General features: G+C 43.0%; 1 long non-coding RNA gene across 2 annotated transcripts in view; it reads left to right on the top strand.

The window, feature by feature from the left end:
* The window catches only part of LOC115086456, a 212,651-nt gene extending 186,179 nt beyond the window's left edge, over positions 1 to 26,472 (top strand). For both annotated transcript variants that reach the window (XR_003855304.1, XR_003855300.1), the window contains exon 5: positions 24,590 to 26,472. This is a non-coding gene — a long non-coding RNA (uncharacterized LOC115086456). The remainder of the gene's footprint in view (positions 1 to 24,589) is intronic.
* Positions 26,473 to 26,683: the final 211 nt, after the last annotated feature.

Raw genomic sequence — 26,683 nt, 5'->3', positions numbered from 1 at the left:
TTTATTTATTTATTTATTTATTTATTTATTTATAGGGTTTATATACCGGAGGTTCCTGTATAAAATACATATCACCCCGGTTTACAAGAAACAAGAACTATCATGCACATGCAGCCCACATATGTGGGCTGCATGTGAGCAACGCGGATCTTAAGAAGCTGTGAAGTCCAAGTGTACATACCCGTGCATGCGTCAAGAATAAGGAGGCGGAAAGGGGGTGCAGCATGGGCAAACTGGTGGATGAACTGCTGAAACTGGCAATGATGTGGAGGTGCACCCCTTTTAAAATTCTCTGACGTACGCGGCAGAAGTGGGATTTGTGCATATAGGCAGGTGTCTACTTAAATTTGGACACACACATATCATATGCATGTGTTCAGGCTATTTTATATCATGCATGTATCTACGAGTGCAAGTTATAAACTGGTCACGAAGCTGGGCGTCCACCCACGCACATGCGCCAAAGAGTACCCGTGTGCCCATTTGAAAGTTACCGTCCCTGTGTGACAAGAGGAAACACCACAGCCTACCTTACTTTTCAGCCTTCCTTCATTTCCTTTCCAAATCTTTTCTTTCTCTTGGGCTCAGAGGGTTTCAGAAACACAATCTCTCTGCATGAGATCCAGCAGGGAAATTAGCTAATATGGTGACCGCTGAACTGTTGTTTCAGTTTCAGGATGAAAAAAAGAAATCATGTGAATCCATGCAGGTGCCAGCTGATTAAAAAATGCTTCGTCTTGATTGGTCCTGCTCCTCCCATGCTCTTCCCCACACTGGCTTTGGTTAATCTAGAATCAGTGGCTTCACTGGTTTGCCCTGAGTAGAAAAAAGGAAAAGAAACCTGAAGTTTGTTTGCCCCACTGACTTGAATGGGAAACAAAAACTTTCATTATTTTCAGGGGCACTTTCTATCTGTTTTCTAATCCAAAAGTGACTGCTCTGTTTTAGGAGGACTGCTCTGTCTTAGGAGGAGGTTATTTAGTCAGAAAAGCAAAGGACATGGATAGATATCTGCGAGGAGTGTTTATTTTTACTGAGGTAATTATTCAAAAGGTTCCAGCCACCTAATTTGGGGAGTGAGGTGGCTTCGGCCAGACCCTATCTCCTGAATCCCCCCCATGTTCAGCTGATATATATACAGCCGCCGCCTTTGACTGGGTACCTATAAAGGCACTGCTGGTGCTCTCGCCTGCTTGGGTGGGAAAATTAGCCAGCAACCATAGGCATCAGGATGGAGGGTGTCCCCCCTAAGAAAATATCAGCTGGCAAGCATAGGTGGCAGTTGATGGCCCAACCTAACCTCCCTCTACCCCAGCCCACACAAAGCATAATGAAAAAGCCTTGATTCGGTTCAGATTATCCATTCATTTAGAACGAATGCACATCCTTACATGCTGTGACCACCATGGGAGCAGTCCTTGGTGAATCAGGCCCTTGGGTAGTTCAAACCAGGATCCTTGATGTCTGTTCAAAGCCAATCATTTATACAATTTTAGAAAGGGTTATCTCATATTTTAAATCATGTTTGAACAATGGCCTATGTTTAGAGGTATACTATCTCAGACTGTATCAACCTCGTTTTCATTATTGTGGGGCCTCATCACAATCTCCACAATAATGAAAGTGACTCATTATTTTGATTGGAGATCATTTTCTCTGACCTAGGAACTAACAGGTTCAAAAACTGGGAATCTGTTATGTTTCTTTCAGTTATCTTAAGCTAACAAAGTGTTGCAAGTTGAAGAAAACCTTGCATTCCCTTTGTTAAGCCTAGCCATAATGATTTAAATACATTGCCAATCAAGATTCTCTAACATGGTCACTAGATATTGGCCTATGACCACAATGAGGAATGCATGCCACTGTTAATGATAAAAAGGTAATTGCAGTTACAGTATAGGGTAGGGATGTGAATCGTTTTCCATATCGTCTTAACGATAGAAATCGTGTGGCAGGGCAAGAAAATCGTCTTAGGCACGATTTTTTAGTTAAAAAATCATTAAAAATCGTTTTTTCCGATTAGTGCGCACTAACTCCCAGTTAGTGCGCACTAACTCCCGTTAGTGCGCACTAACTCGAGTTAGTGCGCACTAACTGAAAATGATACAATTTGACACTTTTCAGGTCAGTTAAGGTCAGTTTAGGAATGAATATGTATTCCTATTGGCTGCCCTCTTATTTATTCATGTTACCAAGTTTCCTACTGACAGTATATGGGGGATGGGAAATGGAAACAGTTGGTAGCTTGACAAAACAAGTAATGTGATCAGTCAATGTGACTAGAACTTGTGCCCTAACCCTGATACCAGGGGTATTGTGATCTTCCTGCACACAGTGCCCTATCCCTATTAATACCAGGAGTGTTGTGATCTTCCTGCACACAGTGCCCTATCCCTAATACCAGGGGTGTTGTGATCTTCCTGCACACAGTGCCCTATTCCTGATACTGGGGGTGTTGTGATCTTCCTGCACGCAGTGCCCTATTCCTGATACCGGGGGTGTTGTGATCTTCTTGCACACATCCCGATATCAGGGATAGGGCACTGCATGCAGGAAGATCACAACACTCCTGGTATTAATAGGGATAGGGCACTGCATGCAGGAAGATCACAACACTCCTGGTATTAATAGGGATAGGGCACTGCATGCAGGAAGATCACAACACCCCTGGTATCAGGGATAGGGCACTGTGTGCAGGAAGATCACAATACCCCGGAGGAGTGAGGGTCAGGCAGCTCCCCCCTGTCTGTGAAGCCAGCCTCTCACTAGTAATGCAGGGAGGGAGCTGTCTCAGACTTCACCATCCACCCCCCCCCCCTCACCCACACACCATTCACTAGCTGGGACATGGGGGAAGTCAGGAGTGAGGGTCAGGCAGCTCCCCCCTGTCTGCGAAGCCAGCCTCTCACTAGTAATGCAGGGAGGGAGCTGTCTCAGACTTCACCATCCTCCCCCCCCCCCCCTCACCCACACACCATTCACTAGCTGGGACATGGGGGAAGTCAGGAGTGAGGGACAGGCAGCTCCCCCCCTGTCTGTGAAGCCAGCCTCTCACTAGTAATGCAGGGAGGGAGCTGTCTCAGACTTCACCATCCACCCCCCCCCCCCTCACCCACACACCATTCACTAGCTGGGACATGGGGGAAGTCAGGAGTGAGGGTCAGGCAGCTCCCCCCTGTCTGCGAAGCCAGCCTCTCACTAGTAATGCAGGGAGGGAGCTGTCTCAGACTTCACCATCCTCCCCCCCCCCCCCCTCACCCACACACCCTTCACTAGCTGGGACATGGGGGAAGTCAGGAGTGAGGGTCAGGCAGCCCCCCCCTGTCTGCGAAGCCAGCCTCTCACTAGTAATGCAGGGAGGGAGCTGTCTCAGACTTCACCATCCTCCCCCCCCCCTCACCCACACACCATTCACTAGCTGGGACATGGGGGAAGTCAGGAGTGAGGGTCAGGCAGCTCCCCCCTGTCTCTGAAGCCAGCCTCTCACTAGTAATGCAGGGAGGGAGCTGTCTCAGACTTCACCATCCACCCCCGCCCCCTCACCCACACACCATTCACTAGCTGGGACATGGGGGAAGTCAGGAGTGAGGGTCAGGCAGCTCCCCCCTGTCTGTGAAGCCAGCCTCTCACTAGTAATGCAGGGAGGGAGCTGTCTCAGACTTCACCATCCTCCCCCCCCCCCTCACCCACACACCATTCACTAGCTGGGACCTGGGGGAAGTCAGGAGTGAGGGTCAGGCAGCTCCCCCCTGTCTGTGAAGCCAGCCTCTCACTAGTAATGCAGGGAGGGAGCTGTCTCAGACTTCACCATCCTCCCCCCCCCCCTCACCCACACACCATTCACTAGCTGGGACATGGGGGAAGTCAGGAGTGAGGGTCAGGCAGCTCCCCCCTGTCTGTGAAGCCAGCCTCTCACTAGTAATGCAGGGAGGGAGCTGTCTCAGACTTCACCATCCTCCCCCCCCCCCTCACCCACACACCATTCACTAGCTGGGACATGGGGGAAGTCAGGAGTGAGGGTCAGGCAGCTCCCCCCTGTCTGTGAAGCCAGCCTCTCACTAGTAATGCAGGGAGGGAGCTGTCTCAGACTGGTATCAGGGTTAGGGCACTGTGTGCAGGAAGATCACAACACTCCTGGTATTAATAGGGATAGGGCACTGTAAGAGATGACTGTAGTAGATTGAATAAAGATCTGATGTTTCTGCTCTCCTCACACCAAACAAAAACAACACACAAGCAGAGAAGCCCTTCTTACAAAGCTGAGCTAGTGAGTTAAGTAGGAGGAAAAGTAAACATACTGGTGCCAGTGTGGCTACTTAAAAAATACACTTACCAACAATCAATTACATATATTTGAACTGTGTACAGTTCCAGCCAGGACCACCTTTCTAAAATGCACAGTGATTGGCAAATTCAACATGCACTAGCATTTCAGGTGCCTGCTAACAAAAATAATAAACAAACAAGTTCTAGTCACGTGAGTGCTGATCATTACATTACTTTTTTTGTCAAGCTTCCAACTGTTTCCATTTCACATCCCCCCAACCATATTGGTAACATCAATAGATAAGAGCACAGCCAGCCAATAGGAATACATACATACATATTCATTCCTAAGTGACCTTTACTGACCTGGGAAGTGTGAACACTTTGTTTCATTTTCTGTTGGTGTTCGTTAGTTTCCAGTTCCATTTCCCATCCCCCCAACCATCACCTCAGTGGTAACCTTGGTAACATCAATAGATAAGAGGGCAGCCAGCCAATAGGAACACATATTCATTCCTAACTGACCTTCAGTGACCTGGAAAGTGTTTATTTGTATCATTTTCAGTTAGTGCGCACTAAATCGAGTTAGTGAGCACTAACGGGGAGTTAGTGCGCACTAACTCGATTTAGTGCGCACTAACACGATTTAACGATTTTTAACGATAAATCGTTAGAATTTCTATTGTATCGTGTTCTATAACGATTTAAGACGATATAAACATTATCGGACGATAATTTTAATCGTTGAAAAACGATTCACATCCCTAGTATAGGGAGCAAACACATATTCTATTTATCTCTGTAAAGGCATCTACCCCCATCATGCTTTCATGCCAGCACAATGACTTTTGACTTTATCCAATCAGAAAATTTATTGGCTAGAAAACAAATTTCTCTACATAGGCAGCAATTATAGAACAGAACTTCAAGTTTGCAGAATTAATTGAATCAGCATGCAAAAACTTTTCCTATTGCAGTAAATCTCATTACAATCAACCTTTTTATGACATGCGCCAGCTTATGGTATGCAAATTCTGATGAGTTATTTAGAGTACTGTCTGTCTTTCTGTATCAGCTTCATTTTCTAACTGCAATATAGAGCTGCTCTTAAGAGTCTGTAAATCTGCTTGCAAATATCTAACAGTTTCCCTAAAACTTTACAGAAGTTCATTTTATCTAAATGATATCAATGTATTATAGTTTATAGATAATACTGAACTAGGACGTTAACTTGGATAGTAATAAAACAGCAGACTGCTACTCTTTTATGTGCCTTTGCATCAAATTAGATATTGTCCTCTTCCAACAGGGATAATAAAAGTGATAAACCAACTACAATTTAGATACACATAGAAGACAAATTATCTTGGGTAGAAACATTTGTAACAGTATTTGACTAAAAACCCATAAACCGAACACTGAATTAAGTTAGTATACAAAATACAATTTCAGTGTGTCAGTGCATACAGTTAGAATAGAAAGAAATTTAGCAGGGCAAAATGGTCAGCAAATTATTGTGGCAAAATTTTCCTCTGTATCCTCCAATGATGGGACATTCTATTCCTCCTATCTTCTCTAAGTTAACTTTTACGGTGGAGTTTGAGATGAATAGACCATCAAAGCAAAAGTCCTGCAAAACATGAAAGAAAAAAAAAAACCTCAGCTGCACGCAATAAAGGCAATCCTTTCATTTATGAACTAACAAAAACATTAGCAGGGTGATCAACAGCAGAAGAAATAAATGTGATGGTACACCATCTTGAAAATTTCCATAGGTATAAAAGGGAGTCTAACTTTCAAACCTATTCGTGGTACTGGATAAGTATGCATAATTGGATACGCGAAGATTAATTCTATTGTATAATCTGTACAGCAAGTTGCTCCACATTTCATAAACTACAGCGTAGCTCAACTCCGCATGCATACATATATGTTTCTGTTCGCGCAAATATTTGCATTGCAATGAAAGTGCTTACTTTTTCTAACTATTTTACAAACATTCATGAGTATAATTTATGCATTAAAAAATATCATGTACGCATAAAAATCCTGATTTATATATATAGAGAGGTAAGTATATTTTGAAGTGTGCGCTATACCATTTTGAAAATGCTTGGGCGCATACTTGAAATCAACAGTTTACCAGCACCTCTGCCAAATCGCCTAATCTATCTCCAGTTCACCTAGACTCTCTAAGACTTTACCCTGAATGCCCATCAGTACAACCCTACCTCCCACCAAAAAGCTGCACAGAAAAATCCAGTTTCACTTGTGCCAGGCAATTAGCAGGGGTAACAGTTTGATAATTTTACCCGTACATTTCTTATAAAATAGCAACTTCTGTCGTACATCTCAACAACACACAGAAAAATCCTAGACAGCATCTTTTTATGCAGTTAAATGTGCATGTGAAACTGAAAATACAGGCATATTTTCCAGGTTTATACAATAACATGAATGTGATTGTTGTTATAAAGCCAGCTATCTGCACATACATGTGTGCACAATGTTATATTGACACGCGCATGTGCGCATGAATGCTGCCTCGAGCGCGTAAGTGGAGTGAATTTTAGTAGGTATGCGTGGTGACGTAATAGGGCTATGTACCAGTTTGCCCCAGTAAAGGAGATGACTTCCTAAACCTCCTAGCTAGGTTGCCTCCCTTTTACCCTATTAGCCCTGAGCTTTAAAACCCCACTGACTAGCCTCATTTTTTTTTGTTAAGTGCCATCCATAGCAGAAGTAAAGTTACATGGTAGGGGACCCCGGTGTGCACTTGTGCACGTAACTACTTATGCGCTGACTTAATGGTGCATTCTCAGCCTGCCCGTGGCCCTCCCACGCCCCACCCAGATCATGCCCATGCCCCACCCCTTTTCCAGAAAATGTTTTTAGACGCATACAGGGATATATGCGCACGGCTGTGGTGCATTTAAAATCTGCGTTGGGTGCACACGGGTCCAAGTCACATGCATATCTCCCAGTTTTGGTGTGCACAAGCATTTGAAAATCGACCAGAAAGCTTTGGAAATGTAGAGGCCATTAATGTAGAGGCCTAATTCAGGAAAAACGATTGCACATCCCTACTAGAGATAGGCAGATGTAGCTCCTGTTCACAAAAGTGGAAGTAAGTTTGAGGCTGGATACTACAAGCTGGTTAATCTAATCTCTGTGGTGAAAACATTTATGGAATCACTATTAGAGCAGAAGATTGTGTAGTTTTATTTAATACATTGGCTTGCAAGATCTGAGGCAGCATGGTTTTACCAAATATAGGTCTCACCAGACAAATCTGATCAACTTCTTTGATTGGGTCACCAGAGAACTGGATCAGGGAAGAACACTAGATGAAGCATACTTGGTTTTCAGTAGGACCTTTGACACAGTTTTGCATAGTTGACATAAAGTGAGCACCCTTGGAACTGGCCCTAAAATGACTGGGTTAGAAATTGGCAGAGTAGGAGGTGACACAGGGTAATGGTAAATGGAATTCACTCAGAAGAGAGGGGCATTACTAGCAGTGTGCTATAGGGATTTGTCCTTTCAACATTTTTGTGAGCTACATTGTGGAAACATTTTCAGGAATGCTTTGTCTTTTTGCAAATAGTACAGCATCTGGAACAGGATAGACATCCAGGATGATGTGGAAAACAAGAGGAGGAAACTAACAAAGCTCAAGAAATGGTCTAGAATCTGGCAGCTAAGATTTAATGCTAAAAAATGCATAGTTGATCATTTAGGCTGCAAAATCCCAAGGGATCAGCACAGTAATGGATGAAATAATGTTAAGCACAAAAATAGAGTGGGATGTGAGGCTGATCATATCAGATGACCTTAAGGTGGCCAAACAGGCACATAAGGTGATAGCAAAATCCAGAAGAATGCTTGGCTGCCTAGGGAGAGCAATGGTAGAAGGAAAAATGAGGTGATATTTCACCTGTATAAGTTCCTGCTGAGATCTTTTTTTGAATACTGTGTACAGTTCTGGAGACCACAAAAGAAAAGAAACAGGATGGAGCTCCTGACCCCCCCAAGGCTTGCCAATAATCCCTGGGGGTCCAGCAAGGGTCCGAAAGCGATTTCGTTTTCAGCTGCCAGTAACCAAAATGGCGCCGATAGCCTTTGCCCATACTATGTCACAGAGGCTTTCGGCACCATTGGTCAGCTCCTGTCACATGATAGGAGCACAAGATGGCGCCGATGGCCATGTGACAGGGGTTGACCAATAGCGCCGAAAGCCCCTGTGACATGGTAGTTCGGGCTATTCGGCACCATTTTGAGGCACACGGCTTGCAGCACAGCACACCGGGCACGGAGGGCACGGAGGGAAAATGGACCCCGGGACCCCACTGGACCACCAGGGATCTTCGTAAGTCTTGGGGAGGGATCGGGATGAGGGGGGGTTGTTATATATGTACGAAAATGCTTAAAAATGTTTTTAAATGCTTGGGGTGGTTTTTTTTTTTCGCTTCGTTACCGATTCTTTTTTCGGTCCGGTTTCGGGTTTCTCGTTTCGTTTTCGGGCAAACGAACCGAAAACAAAACGAGAAGACCCGAATTATACCACGAAGTATTCGAACCGAAAAACGACCCGGTAGAAAAAAACGAAGCACATCTCTATGCTGGATATGCGTGAGGTATCAGTTTTTTTCTTCTCCCCTGCCGTTGAAGCAGAGAGCTATGCTGGATATGCATCAAAAGTGAAGTATCAGGCACATTTGGTTTGGGGTAGTAACCGCCGTAACAAGCCAGCTACTATCTATCTATGTACTATCTATATATGTACAACTATGAGGAATGATGAGAATAGGAGTTGACAGAGACATTTAAATAACTCTAAGGTTTCCATGGATAGGAGGCGATCCATTTTCAATGGAAAGGAGGGGTCATGGGATGAGGGTGAAAGGAAGTAGACTCAAGAGAGGGTGAAAGGAAGTAGACTCAAGAGTAATATAAGGTAATATTTCTTTACAGAGAAGGTCATAGATGTATGGAACAGTCTCTCCCATGGAAGTAAAGGAGGCAAGGAAAACCGCATGGGATAAACCCAGGAAATATCTGAGGGAGTGGTAGGGATTGAAAAGCTGTGAATGGGCAGACTAGTTAGTTATCTGGATAAAAGCCCTGATTTCAATATTTTGTGCCCACAAAATGTATTTGGATAAAAAGAGGTAGTGGTGGAGGCATTCTGGAGCAGTCTAAATTTTAGCCTGTGTGGACAGATATTGTGGGCTCTCCAGCTAAAGTTACATGCATAAATCTGCTCAGAAGAAGTTAATATTCAGAGATCTGGTAAGCGGGTGAGTTATCCATGTAAATTATAGAGATGTGCTTCAGGTTAGAATTTCATGTCGGGCTTCGTTTCGGTGCCCTCCCCACGGGAATTTTGTTTTTCTCATGGTTCAGGTTTTTTTTTATTCGGGGGCCCTGATTTTCGGGTCAGTGCGCACTAATGTGGCAGAGTTAGTGCGCACTGACTCGAAAATGAATTTTTGCCGAAATTTCGGAAAAACTTCAATCGTTTTTCAGTTCTCCCGAACCATTCCGAATTAGGCAATTTTGTTGAAATTGCCTAATTCGGGAAAAATGATTGCACATCCCTGAAGTATGCATGTAATATGGACCAGGAATTCAGCAGGACTTAATGGATAAGTTAGTCTCTGTTGAATATAAGTGAATAAAGTTACTCATATTACTTGGGCAGAATAATTTTAAGACAAGTATTTTTCCAACCAAATGTATGCATGGAGGAAATGTTCAAATCTTGGATTTTGTCCAGCTAACTCCAAAGCCTCTTAGGACCGACCTCATTTTCAAAAGTATTTACGTGCTTAAAACAGGGTTTTTACTATATAAATACACTTTACCAGAGTCAGTGGGCTTTTAAAAATTGCTGCAATACATGCCATTGAATTGTCCATAGGATTTACCCGCATAAATGCACTTTAAGATGGTAATTTTTAAACAGGCGCGTAGGCACACGTGCTAGAGATTCCCAGCATGCACCCATATATATTCAAATATATGAGCACTTATTATAAAATAGCCTGACTACGTGCACACATGCACACAATTTTAAGTGGACACAAGCCTGTGTGCTCGCAAATGTCACTGCTACCGCATAGGTGAGGGGATTTTAAAAGACATGCATGCTGACACCTTTGCCAGTTTTCCAGGTTGGTTCCAGTAAAGGATATGACTTTCAAACCCCTCTAGTTTAATAGCCTTCCTTCTCCCCTGTCAGCCCCGACCCTTAAAACCACACCGATCTATCTATTTTTCTTTATTTTTTTACTTACACATCTTCCATAGCAGAAGTTACATGGCAGGGGATCCTGTGTGAGTAAGTATTTACATGCAAATCTGTAGCTGAAATCCAAGAACGACTATGCCCCATCCAGACCATGCCCACGCCACGCCCCTTTTTTTGGTATTTTACATTTGTGCGCACAGCAGGAGATACGTGCATAGTCGGGAGGCATTTAAAATCCACTCGGTGTGTGCCAGCCCAACTTATTCAGGTATCTCCTGATTTTGGCATACACCAGTCTTTTAAAATTAACCTTTAACTACAGAAATGGCTTTGAAAATAGGCACACTAATATGTTACATTTATGCGCGTAACTCGATTGAAAATTCCCCTGTATGTGTTTAGATTTGATGGTGAGAGATAAATGAAATGAAGTTATGCATTAGTTGTTTTTATCTAGTATCCTATCTGTGCCAGAAGTATGTGTCAGGGACTGGGGATAGGCATTCAAGTGAATCAAAATAGTATTCAAGTGAATCAAAATAGTATTGTTTTAGATACTACTTAGTTTTTGTGTTGGTTTAATAGTTACATCAATATTTAATTGTATGTTATACTTTATTGGATGGTCTACAGTCTGTTCAGCCTGTTTTCCGTCAAAACTGTTATATGGAATTTAGTTTATTTAATACCTATTAATAATGTCAATGTAAAGCCTGTTGCTAAGTTATTGTTAAATGTAAACCGCGGTGATGTATTTCTTTACGTACTGCGGTATATAAAAACCCTTAAATAAATAAATCAATTAGATGAAATTTCTTATTTCATTTGGTTCTCAAAGCAAAACAATTGAAAATCTGATAAAATGTCATTGGTTTTCATGATTCATTTTGAAAACAATAAAATTGATCCATTGGGCCTAAGCCCAGGCCCAAAGTTGGGGCCTCACCTAGGGAATAGGCCAAAGTCCAGAGCAGGAGCTTCAGCCTATGCTTGAACACAATGCTGGGGCTCAGGTCTGGGCCTAGGCCTGAGGCCGGGGTCTTGTCTAGGCATAGACCATGGCCTGATGGAAGAGCCATGTCCTGGGCCTGAGCATGATGCTAGAGTCTCAGCAGAGACCTGGGTCCAATGCTGGGGCCTTGACCAAGACCCACAAAATTGAAAAAAACTTACCTGCTCCATCGGGGTTCTAGTGTTGCAGTCCAGGCCCAGGCCCAGAAGCCGAAGTTCAGTATGGATACATAACCCAATGCTGGGGATGAACCCGGAGGCCAAGTCCCGACACCTGGGGCCCTTTCCTGGTGTCAGGTCTGGGTGCAGGCCAAGGCCCTGACAATCTCCAGATGAGGCCATAGCATTGAGCCTGGGGCCTGGCCTTGGCCTAGGCCTGAGGCCAAGGTATAGGGACCTGGCCTCTGGGTCAGGCTACAGCATGGGGACTGGGTCCAGGATGAGGCCCAGGTGTCAGCATTGGGCTTGGGCCTGGGCCCTGGTCTAGGCTGAGGCCCAGATGTCGGGTCTCGGCCTTATCTAGTCCTTCATTTGAATGAGATCTGTGTAGAAGGTTAAGTGAGAATCAAGAATCACCTTGTAGTCTTATTAAAAGCATTGTTACTGCTGATGAGCTCGTTCGATGAACGGCTCAAACTAGGAAGTCCAATAAAAGGATCTTACCTCAGATTTTACTGACCTTTATTTAAACAGATGGACCTAGTGACCACATTCCAAGTTAGGCTTTGTAAGAAGTAGGATTTAAACTAAATATGGTAAGATGGAAAAAGAACTGTTAAAATTAAATATTGTGTTATTTAAAGGCTTAGTAATATAAATTGCTATTGCAATGCAGATGTTTGTGTATGTAAATTAAGAAATTAAGTTTAATAGCATGACGATACTTTCCAGTTTAATTTTAGCTTTCTCTTTGCTGTGCCTTTTCCATTTTTTTTTTTTTTAAAGAATACCTTTCAAATATAAGCCATCAGTCTTCTAAGAACAGCCTAATAGAGAGGGGGTACTCCACTGCTGAATTGTGGGGAAGAAAAACGACAGCTTGAAGCTGATAAATGGCAACATTTAATTAATTTATTGCCTCTAAAGTCCAAACCAGAATTATTTCTCAGCAGACCCCAAGCATTGGAAATAGCTGTCTTGCATGCATCATGACTTCTAGTTTTATCTGATAAATTATGTTCCATCAAAAGCCGCAGTCAGCAGTTATTTATTCTGCTAGGTTACAAATTGGCTTCTTCTCCTCCTGAATTAATTTTGATCCAATGCAATTTGCATTTGTATTGCTGCATGAAAATGGTCTTATGGAGCCATAAGTCTGATACAGAATGCACCAAATTTACCGCAACAAGTGATGTGACTTGGTTTTTTTTCTAAGATTATAAAAGGACTCAGGAAAGGAACCATTCACCTGGATTTTAGGTACCTTCATTATTGAAATTCATTTTTCACTTTGAGTGGGGAAATTAATACCTCACTATCTAATTCTAATTTGCGCTTATATACTGTACCTCATTGCTGGTTCATCAAATGACCACCCAATATGGTTTACAATAATTTGAAAAATGCCTAGTCAAAATAGATATTAAGACACATACTATATAATCAAATACAGATCATCAAATGTATCATACATAGTAAAATGCATTCTAATGCATTCTAAATTTCTCCTACCATGTGACAGAGGCCGGCCAATGGCACCGAGAGCCCCTGTCACACGGTAAGGGTAAAGGGCCATCGGCACCATTTTGATTAGTAGAAGCTGATGGTCCGAGAGAAGGAGATCGCTCCTGGGACCCCCGCTGGATCATCAGGGACTTTCGGAAAGTCTTGGGGTGGTGGTCGGGCAAGTCTTGGGGGGTCAGGAGGGTGGGGGGGGGTTGCAATTAATTAAATTGGAAGGGTTGGGGTGTTTTTTAATGTGCCTTTTCTCCCCCCCCCCCCAAATATAAGATAAGAAAACCACACAAAATTCATGGGTTTTCTTATCGTTTCGTTGCCCCCCCCCCCCCATGAACCATGACGAAATAGGAAATATCGTCTCTATTTCCTATTTCATCGTAAATGAACGCACATCCCTAGCAGCAATGTCCAAGTCTGCCTCCACCATTAAGACTTGCGGGTCTGGGATTTTATTGCCTAAACTGCGAGCATTTGTAGTCATACCTTTCCAATTTTACTCCCTTACTATGTTGCACTTCCTAGGAACCTTTTCTGTATTTTGGAGCTGATTAATTTTGTTATTTTCACTTCGCATGTCCGTCACAGGTGTTATTCTGCCATAACCTACCATTGTCCAATTGATTCTGGGTTTTTGAACCCTGGATGTCTGATAACACTGTGGGAGTGGGGGCTGAGGTACAGGTTGCTGTAAACTTGGGGAAGGTGGATGCCTACTTGTCACATGTCTAGTTCTACCAGAGCCCACTGTAAACTATTTTTTCCAGGGATTCTGTAATGACTATCGGAGATGGGTGACAGATGATGGATGTTTTAAGGAAGGGGAAGTTAATTGAAACCTGGCCAATTGCTCCCTTAGATGGATCAGCTCCATTTAAATTTTAGACAGCTGAAGACAAAATGGACAACCCTTGGTTCTCGATATGATAGGCCATGGGACATAAGCACCACAATTGTTGCATTGAATTAAAGACATTCTCTCTAATTAATTAAAATCAGAAAGATAAGGTAAGGTACGGTTAGTCCCTAGCAAATATTTTAATAGGTATTTTAACTAAGAACTAAAAGTATGTGTTATCCAGTAAAGATTAATAGGTAGAATATGCAAACCAATTTTTACAAGCAATATGACAGTATAAGTTATTAATATCTAGACTGTAAGGACCTACTATGTAGTTGGAGATGAGGTAATTGAAGCTAATTATTTAGGAGACCAGGGAAGAGTATATACGAAAGTAAAGCCAGGGGTGGGTGGGTAGAGGGGAAGGGAGGGAGGGAGGGAAATAAACAATGGCTAGGAGAACTGGCTCTTCTTTTTTAATTCTTCGCCCTAGAAAGCAGACAAAATAGCTCTCTTTCAGGTATCAATTTCAAATCTGCCCCTTTCTAACAGACAAGGTACAATATTTTGCTTATATAAAGCCCTATTACATTAAGCACAGGTAAATTACAATTAGCATTGCACTTAGTTTCAGCAAGGCTTTGAGTCATGAAGATCCCAGCTCCAAAAGACTCAGTTTCCCCAGCACATGAGACTGTGGCAAACCAAATCCAATTAGCCCCACCTCCGCTAACCATGGCTAGGAGGACCGGCTATCCTTTTTTAATTCTTAGCCCTAGAAAGCAGACAAAATAGCTCTCTTTCAGGTATCAATTTCAAATCTGCCTCTTTCTAAAAGACAAGGCACAGTCTTTTGCTAATATAAAGCCTTTTACATTAAGCACAGGTACATTACAAATAAAATTGCACTTAGCAGTTTCAGCAAGGCTAAAAATGCTAGTACGGTATTTTCTTAGTAGACTGGAATTATGGGCAGAGCTACATTTGACTGTTACTTAAACGTTGCATGATCATGATGTAAGTGCAAGGAGTCCCACCTGTAAACTTCAGCTGCAGAGTCTTTCTTCCAAAAAACCAATCTCAACTAGTATTTTCTTAGTAGACTGGAATTATGGGCAACTAGCAGAAATACAGATTTTTTTGCTTGGGCCTTCAAGAGTCCCCATTATAGTCAAGCACCTAACATTTTTGTTTAATTAATAAGAGCAAATAACATTAGGGGCGACAGGAAGGCCTGATTGCTTCCCAGCCCAGAGGGTTATTACAATTCCTTAACCCAATTTTTTATTCATGTAAAAGCCTACTATGCCTCTGAAAATTCATCCTTAACATATACGATGACGGGTCCATATCAGATTGGATAGTATATTACAATATAAATATTCAGCTCAAGAAAGATTCAGGCTTGTTAGCAAATTTTACTGTGTTGCATGATAATATCGCTATATAAATCGATCCATATCTATTTAGATCAAAGGGGTAATTTTTAAATTAACCACAGGGCTTGTAGTGCCAGGGGTATGGAATGTAAGCTTTCCCTTTGAAAGTCCTGATAGCTGCAAATAGTGGGCACAATGTATTCATGTACCACATGTGCAAAAGTCCAGTCTTTAGGCATCAAAGGGATTCAAGATGACAACCTAATTATTAGGGATGTGAATCGTTTTTCAACGATTAAAATTATCGTCCGATAATGTTTATATCGTCTTAAATCGTTATAGAACACGATACAATAGAAATTCTAACGATTTATCGTTAAAAATCGTTAAATCGTGTTAGTGCGCACTAACTCGAGTTAGTGCGCACTAACTCCCCGTTAGTGCGCACTAACTCGATTTAGTGCGCACTAACTGAAAATGATACAAATAAACACTTTCCAGGTCACTGAAGGTCAGTTAGGAATGAATATGTGTTCCTATTGGCTGGCTGCCCTCTTATCTATTGATGTTACCAAGGTTACCACTGAGGTGATGGTTGGGGGGATGGGAAATGGAACTGGAAACTAACGAACACCAACAGAAAATGAAACAAAGTGTTCACACTTCCCAGGTCAGTAAAGGTCACTTAGGAATGAATATGTATGTATGTATTCCTATTGGCTGGCTGTGCTCTTATCTATTGATGTTACCAAGGCTAATACTGAGGTAATGGTTGGGGGGATGTGAAATGGAAACAGTTGAAAGCTTGACAAAAAAAGTAATGTAATGATCAGCACTCACGTGACTAGAACTTGTTTGTTTATTATTTTTGTTAGCAGGCACCTGAAATGCTAGTGCATGTTGAATTTGCCAATCACTGTGCATTTTAGAAAGGTGGTCCTGGCTGGAACTGTACACAGTTCAAATATATGTAATTGATTGTTGGTAAGTGTATTTTTTAAGTAGCCACACTGGCACAAGTATGTTTACTTTTCCTCCTACTTAACTCACTAGCTCAGCTTTGTAAGAAGGGCTTCTCTGCTTGTGTGTTGTTTTTGTTTGGTGTGAGGAGAGCAGAAACATCAGATCTTTATTCAATCTACTACAGTCATCTCTTACAGTGCCCTATCCCTATTAATACCAGGAGTGTTGTGATCTTCCTGCACACAGTGCCCTAACCCTGATACCAGTCTGAGACAGCTCCCTCCCTGCATTACTAGTGAGAGGCTGGCTTCACAGACAGGGGGGAGCTGCCTGACCCTCACTCCTGACTTCCCCCATGTCCCAGCTAGTGAATGGTGTGTGGGTGAGGGGGGGGGGGGAGGATGGTGAAGTCTGAGACAGCTCCCTCCCTGCATTACTAGTGAGAGGCTGGCTTCACAGACAGGGGGGAGCTGCCTGACCCTCACTCCTGACTTCCCCCATGTCCCAGCTAGTGAATGGTGTGTGGGTGAGGGGGGGGGGAGGATGGTGAAGTCTGAGACAGCTCCCTCCCTGCATTACTAGTGAGAGGCTGGCTTCACAGACAGGGGGGAGCTGCCTGACCCTCACTCCTGACTTCCCCCATGTCCCAGCTAGTGAATGGTGTGTGGGTGAGGGGGGGGGGGGAGGATGGTGAAGTCTGAGACAGCTCCCTCCCTGCATTACTAGTGAGAGGCTGGCTTCACAGACAGGGGGGAGCTGCCTGACCCTCACTCCTGACTTCCCCCATGTCCCAGCTAGTGAATGGTGTGTGGGGTGAGGGGGGGGGGGGGGAGGATGGTGAAGTCTGAGACAGCTCCCTCCCTGCATTACTAGTGAGAGGCTGGCTTCACAGACAGGGGGGAGCTGCCTGACCCTCACTCCTGACTTCCCCCATGTCCCAGCTAGTGAATGGTGTGTGGGTGAGGGGGGGGGGGGGAGGATGGTGAAGTCTGAGACAGCTCCCTCCCTGCATTACTAGTGAGAGGCTGGCTTCACAGACAGGGGGGAGCTGCCTGACCCTCACTCCTGACTTCCCCCATGTCCCAGCTAGTGAATGGTGTGGTGGGTGAGGGGGGGGGGAGGATGGTGAAGTCTGAGACAGCTCCCTCCCTGCATTACTAGTGAGAGGCTGGCTTCACAGACAGGGGGGAGCTGCCTGACCCTCACTCCTGACTTCCCCCATGTCCCAGCTAGTGAATGGTGTGTGGGTGAGGGGGGGGGGAGGATGGTGAAGTCTGAGACAGCTCCCTCCCTGCATTACTAGTGAGAGGCTGGCTTCACAGACAGGGGGGAGCTGCCTGACCCTCACTCCTCCGGGGTATTGTGATCTTCCTGCACACAGTGCCCTATCCCTGATACCAGGGGTGTTGTGATCTTCCTGCATGCAGTGCCCTATCCCTATTAATACCAGGAGTGTTGTGATCTTCCTGCATGCAGTGCCCTATCCCTATTAATACCAGGAGTGTTGTGATCTTCCTGCATGCAGTGCCCTATCCCTGATACCGGGATGTGTGCAAGAAGATCACAACACCCCCGGTATCAGGAATAGGGCACTGTGTGCAGGAAGATCACAACACCCCCAGTATCAGGAATAGGGCACTGTGTGCAGGAAGATCACAACACCCCTGGTATTAGGGATAGGGCACTGTGTGCAGGAAGATCACAACACTCCTGGTATTAATAGGGATAGGGCACTGTGTGCAGGAAGATCACAATACCCCTGGTATCAGGGTTAGGGCACAAGTTCTAGTCACATTGACTGATCACATTACTTGTTTTGTCAAGCTACCAACTGTTTCCATTTCCCATCCCCCATATACTGTCAGTAGGAAACTTGGTAACATGAATAAATAAGAGGGCAGCCAATAGGAATACATATTCATTCCTAAACTGACCTTAACTGACCTGAAAAGTGTCAAATTGTATCATTTTCAGTTAGTGCGCACTAACTCCCAGTTAGTGCGCACTAATCGGAAAAAACGATTTTTAACGATTTTTTAACTAAAAAATCGTGTCTAAGACGATTTTCTTGCCCTGCCACACGATTTCTATCGTTAAGACGATATGGAAAACGATTCACATCCCTACTAATTATAATGGCCATTGCGCAATCATAAATATGGGACATTTCATGCATATAGAAGATTTTTCTTGTTCCATCCATACCCCTTCTGATGCAGACCAACGAAACATGGACTGTGTTGGGGTATATTTTGTTGGATGACAGACTATTCAAATGTTTGAGAAAAGTTGATTTTTTTATGTGCATAAAAAAATTTAAAACTTTATGAAAAAGCCACAGTGTGAGTTGATCTATGGTTAAGAACAAGGCAATGAAGGCTTTTGAAGGCCAGTAGTACCTATTATGAGTGATCATTTAAATGGTACCTGCCACTTCCATATGGAAGATAATGCTAACCACTATGGGGTAGATTTTAAAAACATACGCGCGTGTGTCCATGTGTGCACGCTACCCAGCACGCGCACATGGATACGCAATTTTATAAAATGAATTTCCTTCTATTGCCACCATTGAAACTCGAAGATCAACTGTCTGAAATTTCCCCTGTATCATACGAACGTGACCTTGGAGTAATTATCGACAGTGAACTAAACTTTAAAACTCATATCGCAGTTAAAATCAAAGAAGGATATCATAAACTATTAACCCTGAGATGACTAAAGCCTTTTCTAAACCCTTCCGATTTTAGAACAGTACTGCAACTTCTTATATTTGCTAATATTGACTATTGTAACTCACTCTTTCTTGGTTTACTTCTATCTATAATTTGCCCCTTACAAATTCTACAGAATTCAGCAGCCAGAATTTTAACCAATACCAAAAAACATGAACACATCACTCTGATTTTAATGTCCCTACATTGGCTGCCTATAAAGTTCAGAATCAAATACAGGGTTTTATCCATTTTACATAAGATTATACATGAGGAGCAGACCGATTGGCTAAATACAGCAATCAAACGATTGGCTAAATACAGCAATCAAACGAAACCTACGATCAGCAAACAAAGGTTTATTAACAATTCCATCAGTACGATCTGCACAACTCTCCCAAGTAAGAGAACGTGCAATCTCATTAGCAAGCCCAAAGTTATGGAACTCACTTGCTGTTGAAATACGGTTACAACCGAGTCCAAAGAAATTCAAAAAGGACTCCCAACTCAAGACCTGGCTATTTATGAAGGCATACCAAGACCCCTAACAATGCGCTTACCCTCCTACATTTACCCTCCTACATTTACCCTATTCCACACTAGCTTTGTTATGAAATGCTCTTAATATTTATTCTCCTTTTATAATGTATTTTTTTATCCAAATTTGTATTTATTGATTACAATAATATTTATTTATTTATTTATTTAACACTTTTCTATACCAACATTCCTGAATAAATTCAAATCAAATCGGTTTACATGGAACATGGGGTATAACTTGATAAACCATTTAACAACAGGCAAAGTTACATATAACAAGGAAGCAGAACTTGGGGAGGCTAAGGTAGCCGGAAACAAAGGACAGCATAACTAAATAGAGAAAAAAAAGCAAAAAAAAGCATAAATATGATGCCTAACCAAGTGGGGGGCCTAGACTAGGCGGGGCGTCTTGACCGGTACGAGGAGTCCGATTAGGTAGAATATTTATGGTTTTGAAAGTTAATGGAAGGCTTGGAGGAAAAGCCAGGTCTTAAGTTTTTTTCGAAAGGTTAGAGGGCAGGGTTCTAACCTGAGGTCTGTAGGCATGTTATTCCAAATGGCAGGACCCACTGTAGAAAATGCTCATTCTTTGGTGTTTGATAGACGCATGGATTTCGTTGGGGGGACTTGCAGGGTACCTTTATATGCTTCTCTGATGGGTCTTGAGGATGAGTATAGTTTGAGTGGGATCTGAAGGTCTAGATGTTGCTGATTGTGAATGGTTTTGTGAATTGTAGTGAGGGACTTGTGCAAAATTCTGTATTTTATTGGTAACCAATGTAGGTTCTGGAGTATGGGAATGATGTGTGCTCCCCGGTTGGTGTTGGTTAGGATTCTAGCCGCTGTATTCTGGAGCATCTGTAGTGGTTTGGTGGAGGAGATGGGGAGCCCGAGGAGGAGAGCACTGCAGTAGACTATTTTGGAGAAGAGCGTGGTTTGGAGGATGGTCCTAAAATCCTGGAAATGGAGGAGGGGTTTAAGCCTTTTCATGACTTGAAGTTTATAAAAACAATCCTTAGTTGTGTTGTTGATGGATTTCTTTAGATTCAGATGGTTATCGAGGATTACTCCTAAGTCTCTTACTTGCGTGATCTGGGTGTTGGGCGGTGATGGATAGTTTAGGACCATGTGGTCGGAGGAGATGAGAAGGAGTTCAGTCTTGGCAGCATTGAGAACCAGGTTCAGGCTGGTGAGGAGGCGGTTAATAGATTGGAGGCAGATTTCCCAGTAGGTGAGTGTTTTAGGGAGGGATTCTATTATGGGGATCAGAATCTGTACGTCATCTGCGTAGCGGCAGTGTATTAGTTTTAGATCTGTGAACAACTGACAGAGGTTGCAGGAGGTATATATTGAAGAGGGTAGGTGACAGGGAGGAGCCTTGGGGTACGCCTAAAGTTGATTTGATGTCTGGAGATTCTTTATTATTAATTTTTACTTTGAAGCTTCTGTTGCTGAGGAAGTAATTGAACCATCTGTGGGTCGATCCTGATAATCCGATGTCTGAAAGTTGATTTAGTAGGATGGCATGGTTCATGGTGTCAAAGGTGGCAGAGATGTCTAGAAAGACTAGGAGGAAAGAGATCCCTTTGTCTAGGCCCATGAGGATGTGGTCTGAGAGGGAAATAAGGAGGGTTTCCGTGCTAAATGATTTACGGAAGCCGTATTGGGATAGATAGAGGATTTTGTGTTCCTCCAGGTAATCTGAGAATTGTGTATTTACCAATTTCTCCGTGATTTTAGCCAGAAAAGGGAGGTTAGAGATAGGGTGGAAATTGGAGGGTTCTCTTATGTCCAGTTTGGGTTTCTTCAGAAGGGGTTTGAGGGAAGCAGTTTTTAGACTGTCAGGGTAGATTCCTTGGGAAAGGGAGCAGTTTATGATGTTGGCCAAATGTCTAGAGATAGAGTTCGGGATGAGAAGAAAAAGTTTTGTTGGAAAGTGGTCTGATGGGTGGCTGGATGGTTTTAGCCTCTTGAGTGTGGACTCGATCTCCAGGGGGGTTGTGGGTTCAAAGGAGTCGAGGTTGGCTCCAGAGTGAGGTGGGGTGTTGGAGTTTAGGAAGGAGGGGGTTGAGTTGATGGAGAGGCGTGCTAGTGTGTCTGCAATTATTTTCTGAATGAAGAGTGCTAGTTCATTTGCTTTGGATTGAGCCTGGTCATCTGGTATAGCAGGGGTGGAGGATTTTGTGAGTTGGGAAACATAGGAGAACAGGGCCCTGGCATCAAATTGTAGATCGTGAATTCTGCTGGCATAGAAGTCTCTTTTTGTCCATAAGATGGAGTTCTTGTAGAGATGTAGGGTGCATTTTACAGTCGGACAATGTTGTGGTGTTGGGGGCCTTAAGCCATTTGCCTTCCTTATGTCTGAGGTCTTGCTTCATCTGCTTAAGTTCTGGGGAGAACCAGGGTTGTTTCCTTTTTTGAGTCGAGTTGATTATTTTCACTGCTTTGGGGCATAATTTATTTGCTATTGACTCTGTGATATTGTGCCAAGATAGAAGGGCTGTGTTGGGGTTGGTGGTATCCAGGCTGGGGAGTTCTTTGGATAGGTATTCACTGAGCGTATCTGATGGACGTGGTTTCCTGAAGTGGATGGTAGAGTGGGGCTGAAGGGGCTTAGGGTTTCCTTGAGTCATGAGGGTGGCTGATATCATCGAATGGTCTGTCCAGGGAACGGGGGTGCAGTCTGGCACATTATTTGTTCTTTTCTGTCTTATTATTATTTTTATCAGTATTATATTCATGTTCTTATATGTTGTATACTGTCTATCTCTTTTATCATCTTGTAAACCGTTGTGATGGCCGAACCAAATGATGGTATACAAAATCAGTTAATAAATAAAATAAATAAATAAATAACATGCGCGCACTGGCTCCCACGTTATAAAATCCGTGGCGGAGCACACAAGGGGGTAGAAATTTGCAAGTTTCATGCAGCGACACATCGCGGCCTTCCCCCGTTACCTACCACCTACCACCTACCCTAATCTCCCTTTCAATTCCTCTCTCCTCCCCACCCCCTAAATGTTATGTACCTTTGGGGGTTTCTTTTGTTTTTTTAAGTTGCTCCTCATCCGGAACAGAAGCAACTTGTGTGTGCTGGCTGACTGCTGGCGCACGCTTCCTCGGCATAGCGTCAAATGGGCACTGTATCGGCACCTCCAGCAGCCCCGCGCCTCCTCACCCCTGGACCACCCCTTTTCATCAGCTCAGCTTTTGTGCACGTAACAAGGGTTATGCGCACAGCTGGGCCCCTTTTAAAATGCATGCAGCAGGGCAGATTTTAAAATGTACTTGCGTGGTGCGCACAAATGTAGGCCCGATTTTATAACATGTGCGCACCGCCGCATGCATGTTATAAAATACGGGGTCTGCAAGTGCAAGGGGGTGCACACTAGTGCATCATGCATGCACCAAGCCCTTGGGGAGACCAGCTGGCTTTCCCATTCCCTCTGAGGCCCCTCTGAAATCGGAGCGGCCTCAGAGGAAACTTTACTTTCCACCCACCTTCCCCTCCCTTCCCCTACCTGTCCCACCCCCCAGCCTGAAAATAGCTCCCTCCATAACTTTATTTCGCAAGTTACGCCTGCCAGAGGTGCCCCGCCCCTGCACCGCCCATTTTTTCAAACCCCAGGACTTACACATGTCCCGGGGCTTTATGCGCGCCACCATGCCTTTTGATTTACACGCATAGGGCTTTGAAAATCTGCCGCGGCATGCACAAGACCCGGCCACGCACATAACACCTGTTTTTTACGTGCCCCAGCCGTTTAAAAACAGGCCGTATGTGTGGGGATTTCTAGATTTAACAATGTGCAAATGTACCCACATAAAAGAAGCCCCATGCATACTTTCCTTCCGCTGATCTCCCTCCTCCATGACTCTTTGACAGGCCAAAACTTTTCACAATGTAATCAGAGTGGCTACTTTTACCTACAGAGGAGGATAGGTAATCTTCACTGGAAGTGCTCACCCTTCCAAATTATTTAGAAACGGCCCCTTAATGATGAATGTTAAATACAACGGGTTTTTTTCTAAATCACATTAATGTCTAAGCTGAATACCCAGGTAGGTGTGGAGTGATACTTTTCGAGGCTACTCTAAACTTCAGTGTGGTGTGGTTGAAGAAGGAAATCCCTCTTACATTCCAGTCGCTTCTTGCACTTCCAAGTCGACCCATCTCTTCTACACAGGCACTGTCTCTTCCAAATTCTCCACCTTATGCACTCCCAACACAAGAGCTGCAGAGGTTCCAAGGAGCCATACCCCACTCACATAGCCACTGCAGGAAGAGGAGATGAAAACAACATTTTCCTGGGTCTTTGGTGAGAGAAGGACAACATCCTTACCCAGTGTGCAATCTTTCTCCCACTTGATCTTGAGAGGTAGTTCAAAGGGAAAGGCCAAGAAAGGATGCAGTGAGAGAACCAGTCATTAACCAGAATGGCCACTGATGTGCCATTGTGCTTCTTAAAACTCCTTCATCCATAGTTTTACCACTTCATTTTCTGTCCTCCCCTTCCCAGCCCAACCTTCTGGTTTCCTCTTCATTCTTTCACCATTTTTCAATTTTTGTCATAAAAGGGCAAACTCTAACTCTGTTCTTCTGTACATTAATTTGTAGCATTTGGATATTCTTCTAGGAAAAACATCACTATCCAACAAATTTGCAGAGTACTGACTACTTCTTGTATTTGTTTCTTTGGCTCTGTATACATCAAAGAAGGTCGGTCTTCCTTTGACCTTGCCAAACTTTCCTAGAGGGCAATGTGCTCTACTGCTAAATGTCTTCAGATATGGATGGGATATATGAAGATAGAACAGATATTCCTTGCCCTGACCTGTGAACATTGCTAAATGCTGCACAGTATACAAATCTTGTTTTGCCTGACGTTTTTGCATGCTATAACTTGTTTATAATGTTATTTCTCTATTCTTGTTTCCCCAGAACTATACATGACTCAAACTGTAGTACAAGAGTTAACCTGGAACTTGATATGATGTTTTAACAACAACAAAAAATATAAAGAATGATGAGCTAATAATTTCTGGGAGATGTAGGACAGGATAAAAGCTGGAAAGATGCAGATGATAATACTGCAAAAGGTTGAAGACTAAGATCAATGTAAAAAAAATCAAGAATGACAAGAAAAATCAAAGGTCATAACGTCTGAGTACAGCAAGAAACAAAAGACATCTTGAGGTACTAAGATTATAATGGAAAATTGGAATGAAGATTTAAAATGTTGAAAAAAAAAGAAAAAAAGCATCCGTAGAAGAGAAATGAAGACTGTATTGCAGTGACAAGTATCTGATTTAGAATTATTCCCAAGAATATGTTATATGTGTGCTTGTTTTTATTTATATTATTGACTAGTACTTCTGTACCCCCGAGGGCCCAGAACAGAGACGGACTCTGTGAGAATATGGATGAGAGAGAGTCGACGGGAGCTTTGGAGGACCAGTTCCAAAAATTGCCCTAAGATCCAAGAAATTCTAAGTCCACCTCTGCTTCTCCTTGTCTACATCTTAAATACTGGGTAAAGACTGAGTCAGAGTAGCAACTGAAAACACTGTAAACAGGTAAAAGGACTTTAAGTTTTGTCAGGGACGGTAGCTGAATCAAAGGTATAAGGGAACAGAATCAATCACATGTCTTTGCTATAAATAAAATTGTCATAAGCCATAGGTGCACATCTGTTCCCCTTTTGCATTGGATCCTGGATGCCTCTGAGGTTGTAAGATATATGAGTCTGCTCCCAGGAACTTACTGAATATCCATCTTTTCAAAGTATTTAAATTCCTTGCTGTCAGCAGTGGATTTAGTGCTGTGAAGAAGGCATGGCTAGAACAGGATATCATCCCATTTTTGAAGGATGAAGGACTGGAGAAATATGACATGAGGTAGAAAGCTCGGTAGGCCAATTCTCAGACATCATTAAAGAACCAGTAAACAAAAATAACATACACAAGAAGAAGGGACTGTGAAGGAGCTGAATGAAACGTACATGTCATATTTTTATGTACTGGGGGAACCACAGCTTCACCCTTTTTCTATCCTATACTCATTCAGTAATGTAGTGAGGTTGCCAGGTTAGCCTGCTTAGATAGTTGTTCATTAGATCTACAGTTGTACCAATCAAAAATCCCGACACTGAGAAAAAGAAGAGTGGATAAGATATCTTATCAGAGTGGATTCAGACGGTGTTTATAAGAACATCACCATGTGGAAAAGTAGCTTCTATTAAGCCTCAGTAGGAGTTGTTAAACTTGAATTGGAAGATCATTCTCCTCAAAACCTACTGTGTCAATGAATGGATTACCGGTAATTAAACATCTGCAGTGTGGTACAAGCTGGATGTTTCAGGCCTTCAGTGTTGGAAAGTCTGCCAAAGTATAACTTTGAACCAAGACTGTTAGTGCTAAATTTAAAATCGAGCAATGTTATTTGCAAAGATTTTCTCCTCTTTGTGTAACAATATGTGCACTTTAATTCTGATTACAATCTTCTATTTATAATTTTAAATGAACAAATTTAAACCAAATGCAAAAAAATAAAAATAAAAATAAAAATGAAAGGTAAAGCAAATACACTCAAATGCATTTTAATACAGTTCATGAGGAAATGGGCTACACTAAGGGACTCATTCACTAAAAGGTGAATTTTAGAAGCCTGACTCCCGTCAAAACTGGGAGATATGTGAATATGTCGGGCCGACGCACGCTGAGCATATTTTAAAAGCCGCCCTGTTATGCGTGCATCTCCCGCTGCAAGTACAAAATATTTTTCCAAAAAAGTGTGGGCGGGCCATGGGCGTTCTTGGATTTCAGATCGAAGCTAAATACTTATGCACACAAGTGTGCTCCAGAGTCCCCAGCCACATAACTTTACTTCTGCTATGGATGGTGTGTAAGTCACAAAACAAAAAAAGCAAACAAAGATCATTGGGTTTTCAGGGTTGGAGCTAACAGGTGAGAAGGGAGGCCATTTGACTAGGGGGGTTATGAAGTCCTATCCATTACTTGGGTGAAATGGGAATGA

This window comes from Rhinatrema bivittatum, chromosome 1 (assembly GCF_901001135.1).
Source record: "Rhinatrema bivittatum chromosome 1, aRhiBiv1.1, whole genome shotgun sequence".
Classification (NCBI taxonomy): domain Eukaryota; kingdom Metazoa; phylum Chordata; class Amphibia; order Gymnophiona; family Rhinatrematidae; genus Rhinatrema; species Rhinatrema bivittatum.
The sequence above is the reverse complement of the archived record's forward strand: the minus strand, read 5'-3'. Positions and strand labels throughout refer to the sequence as shown.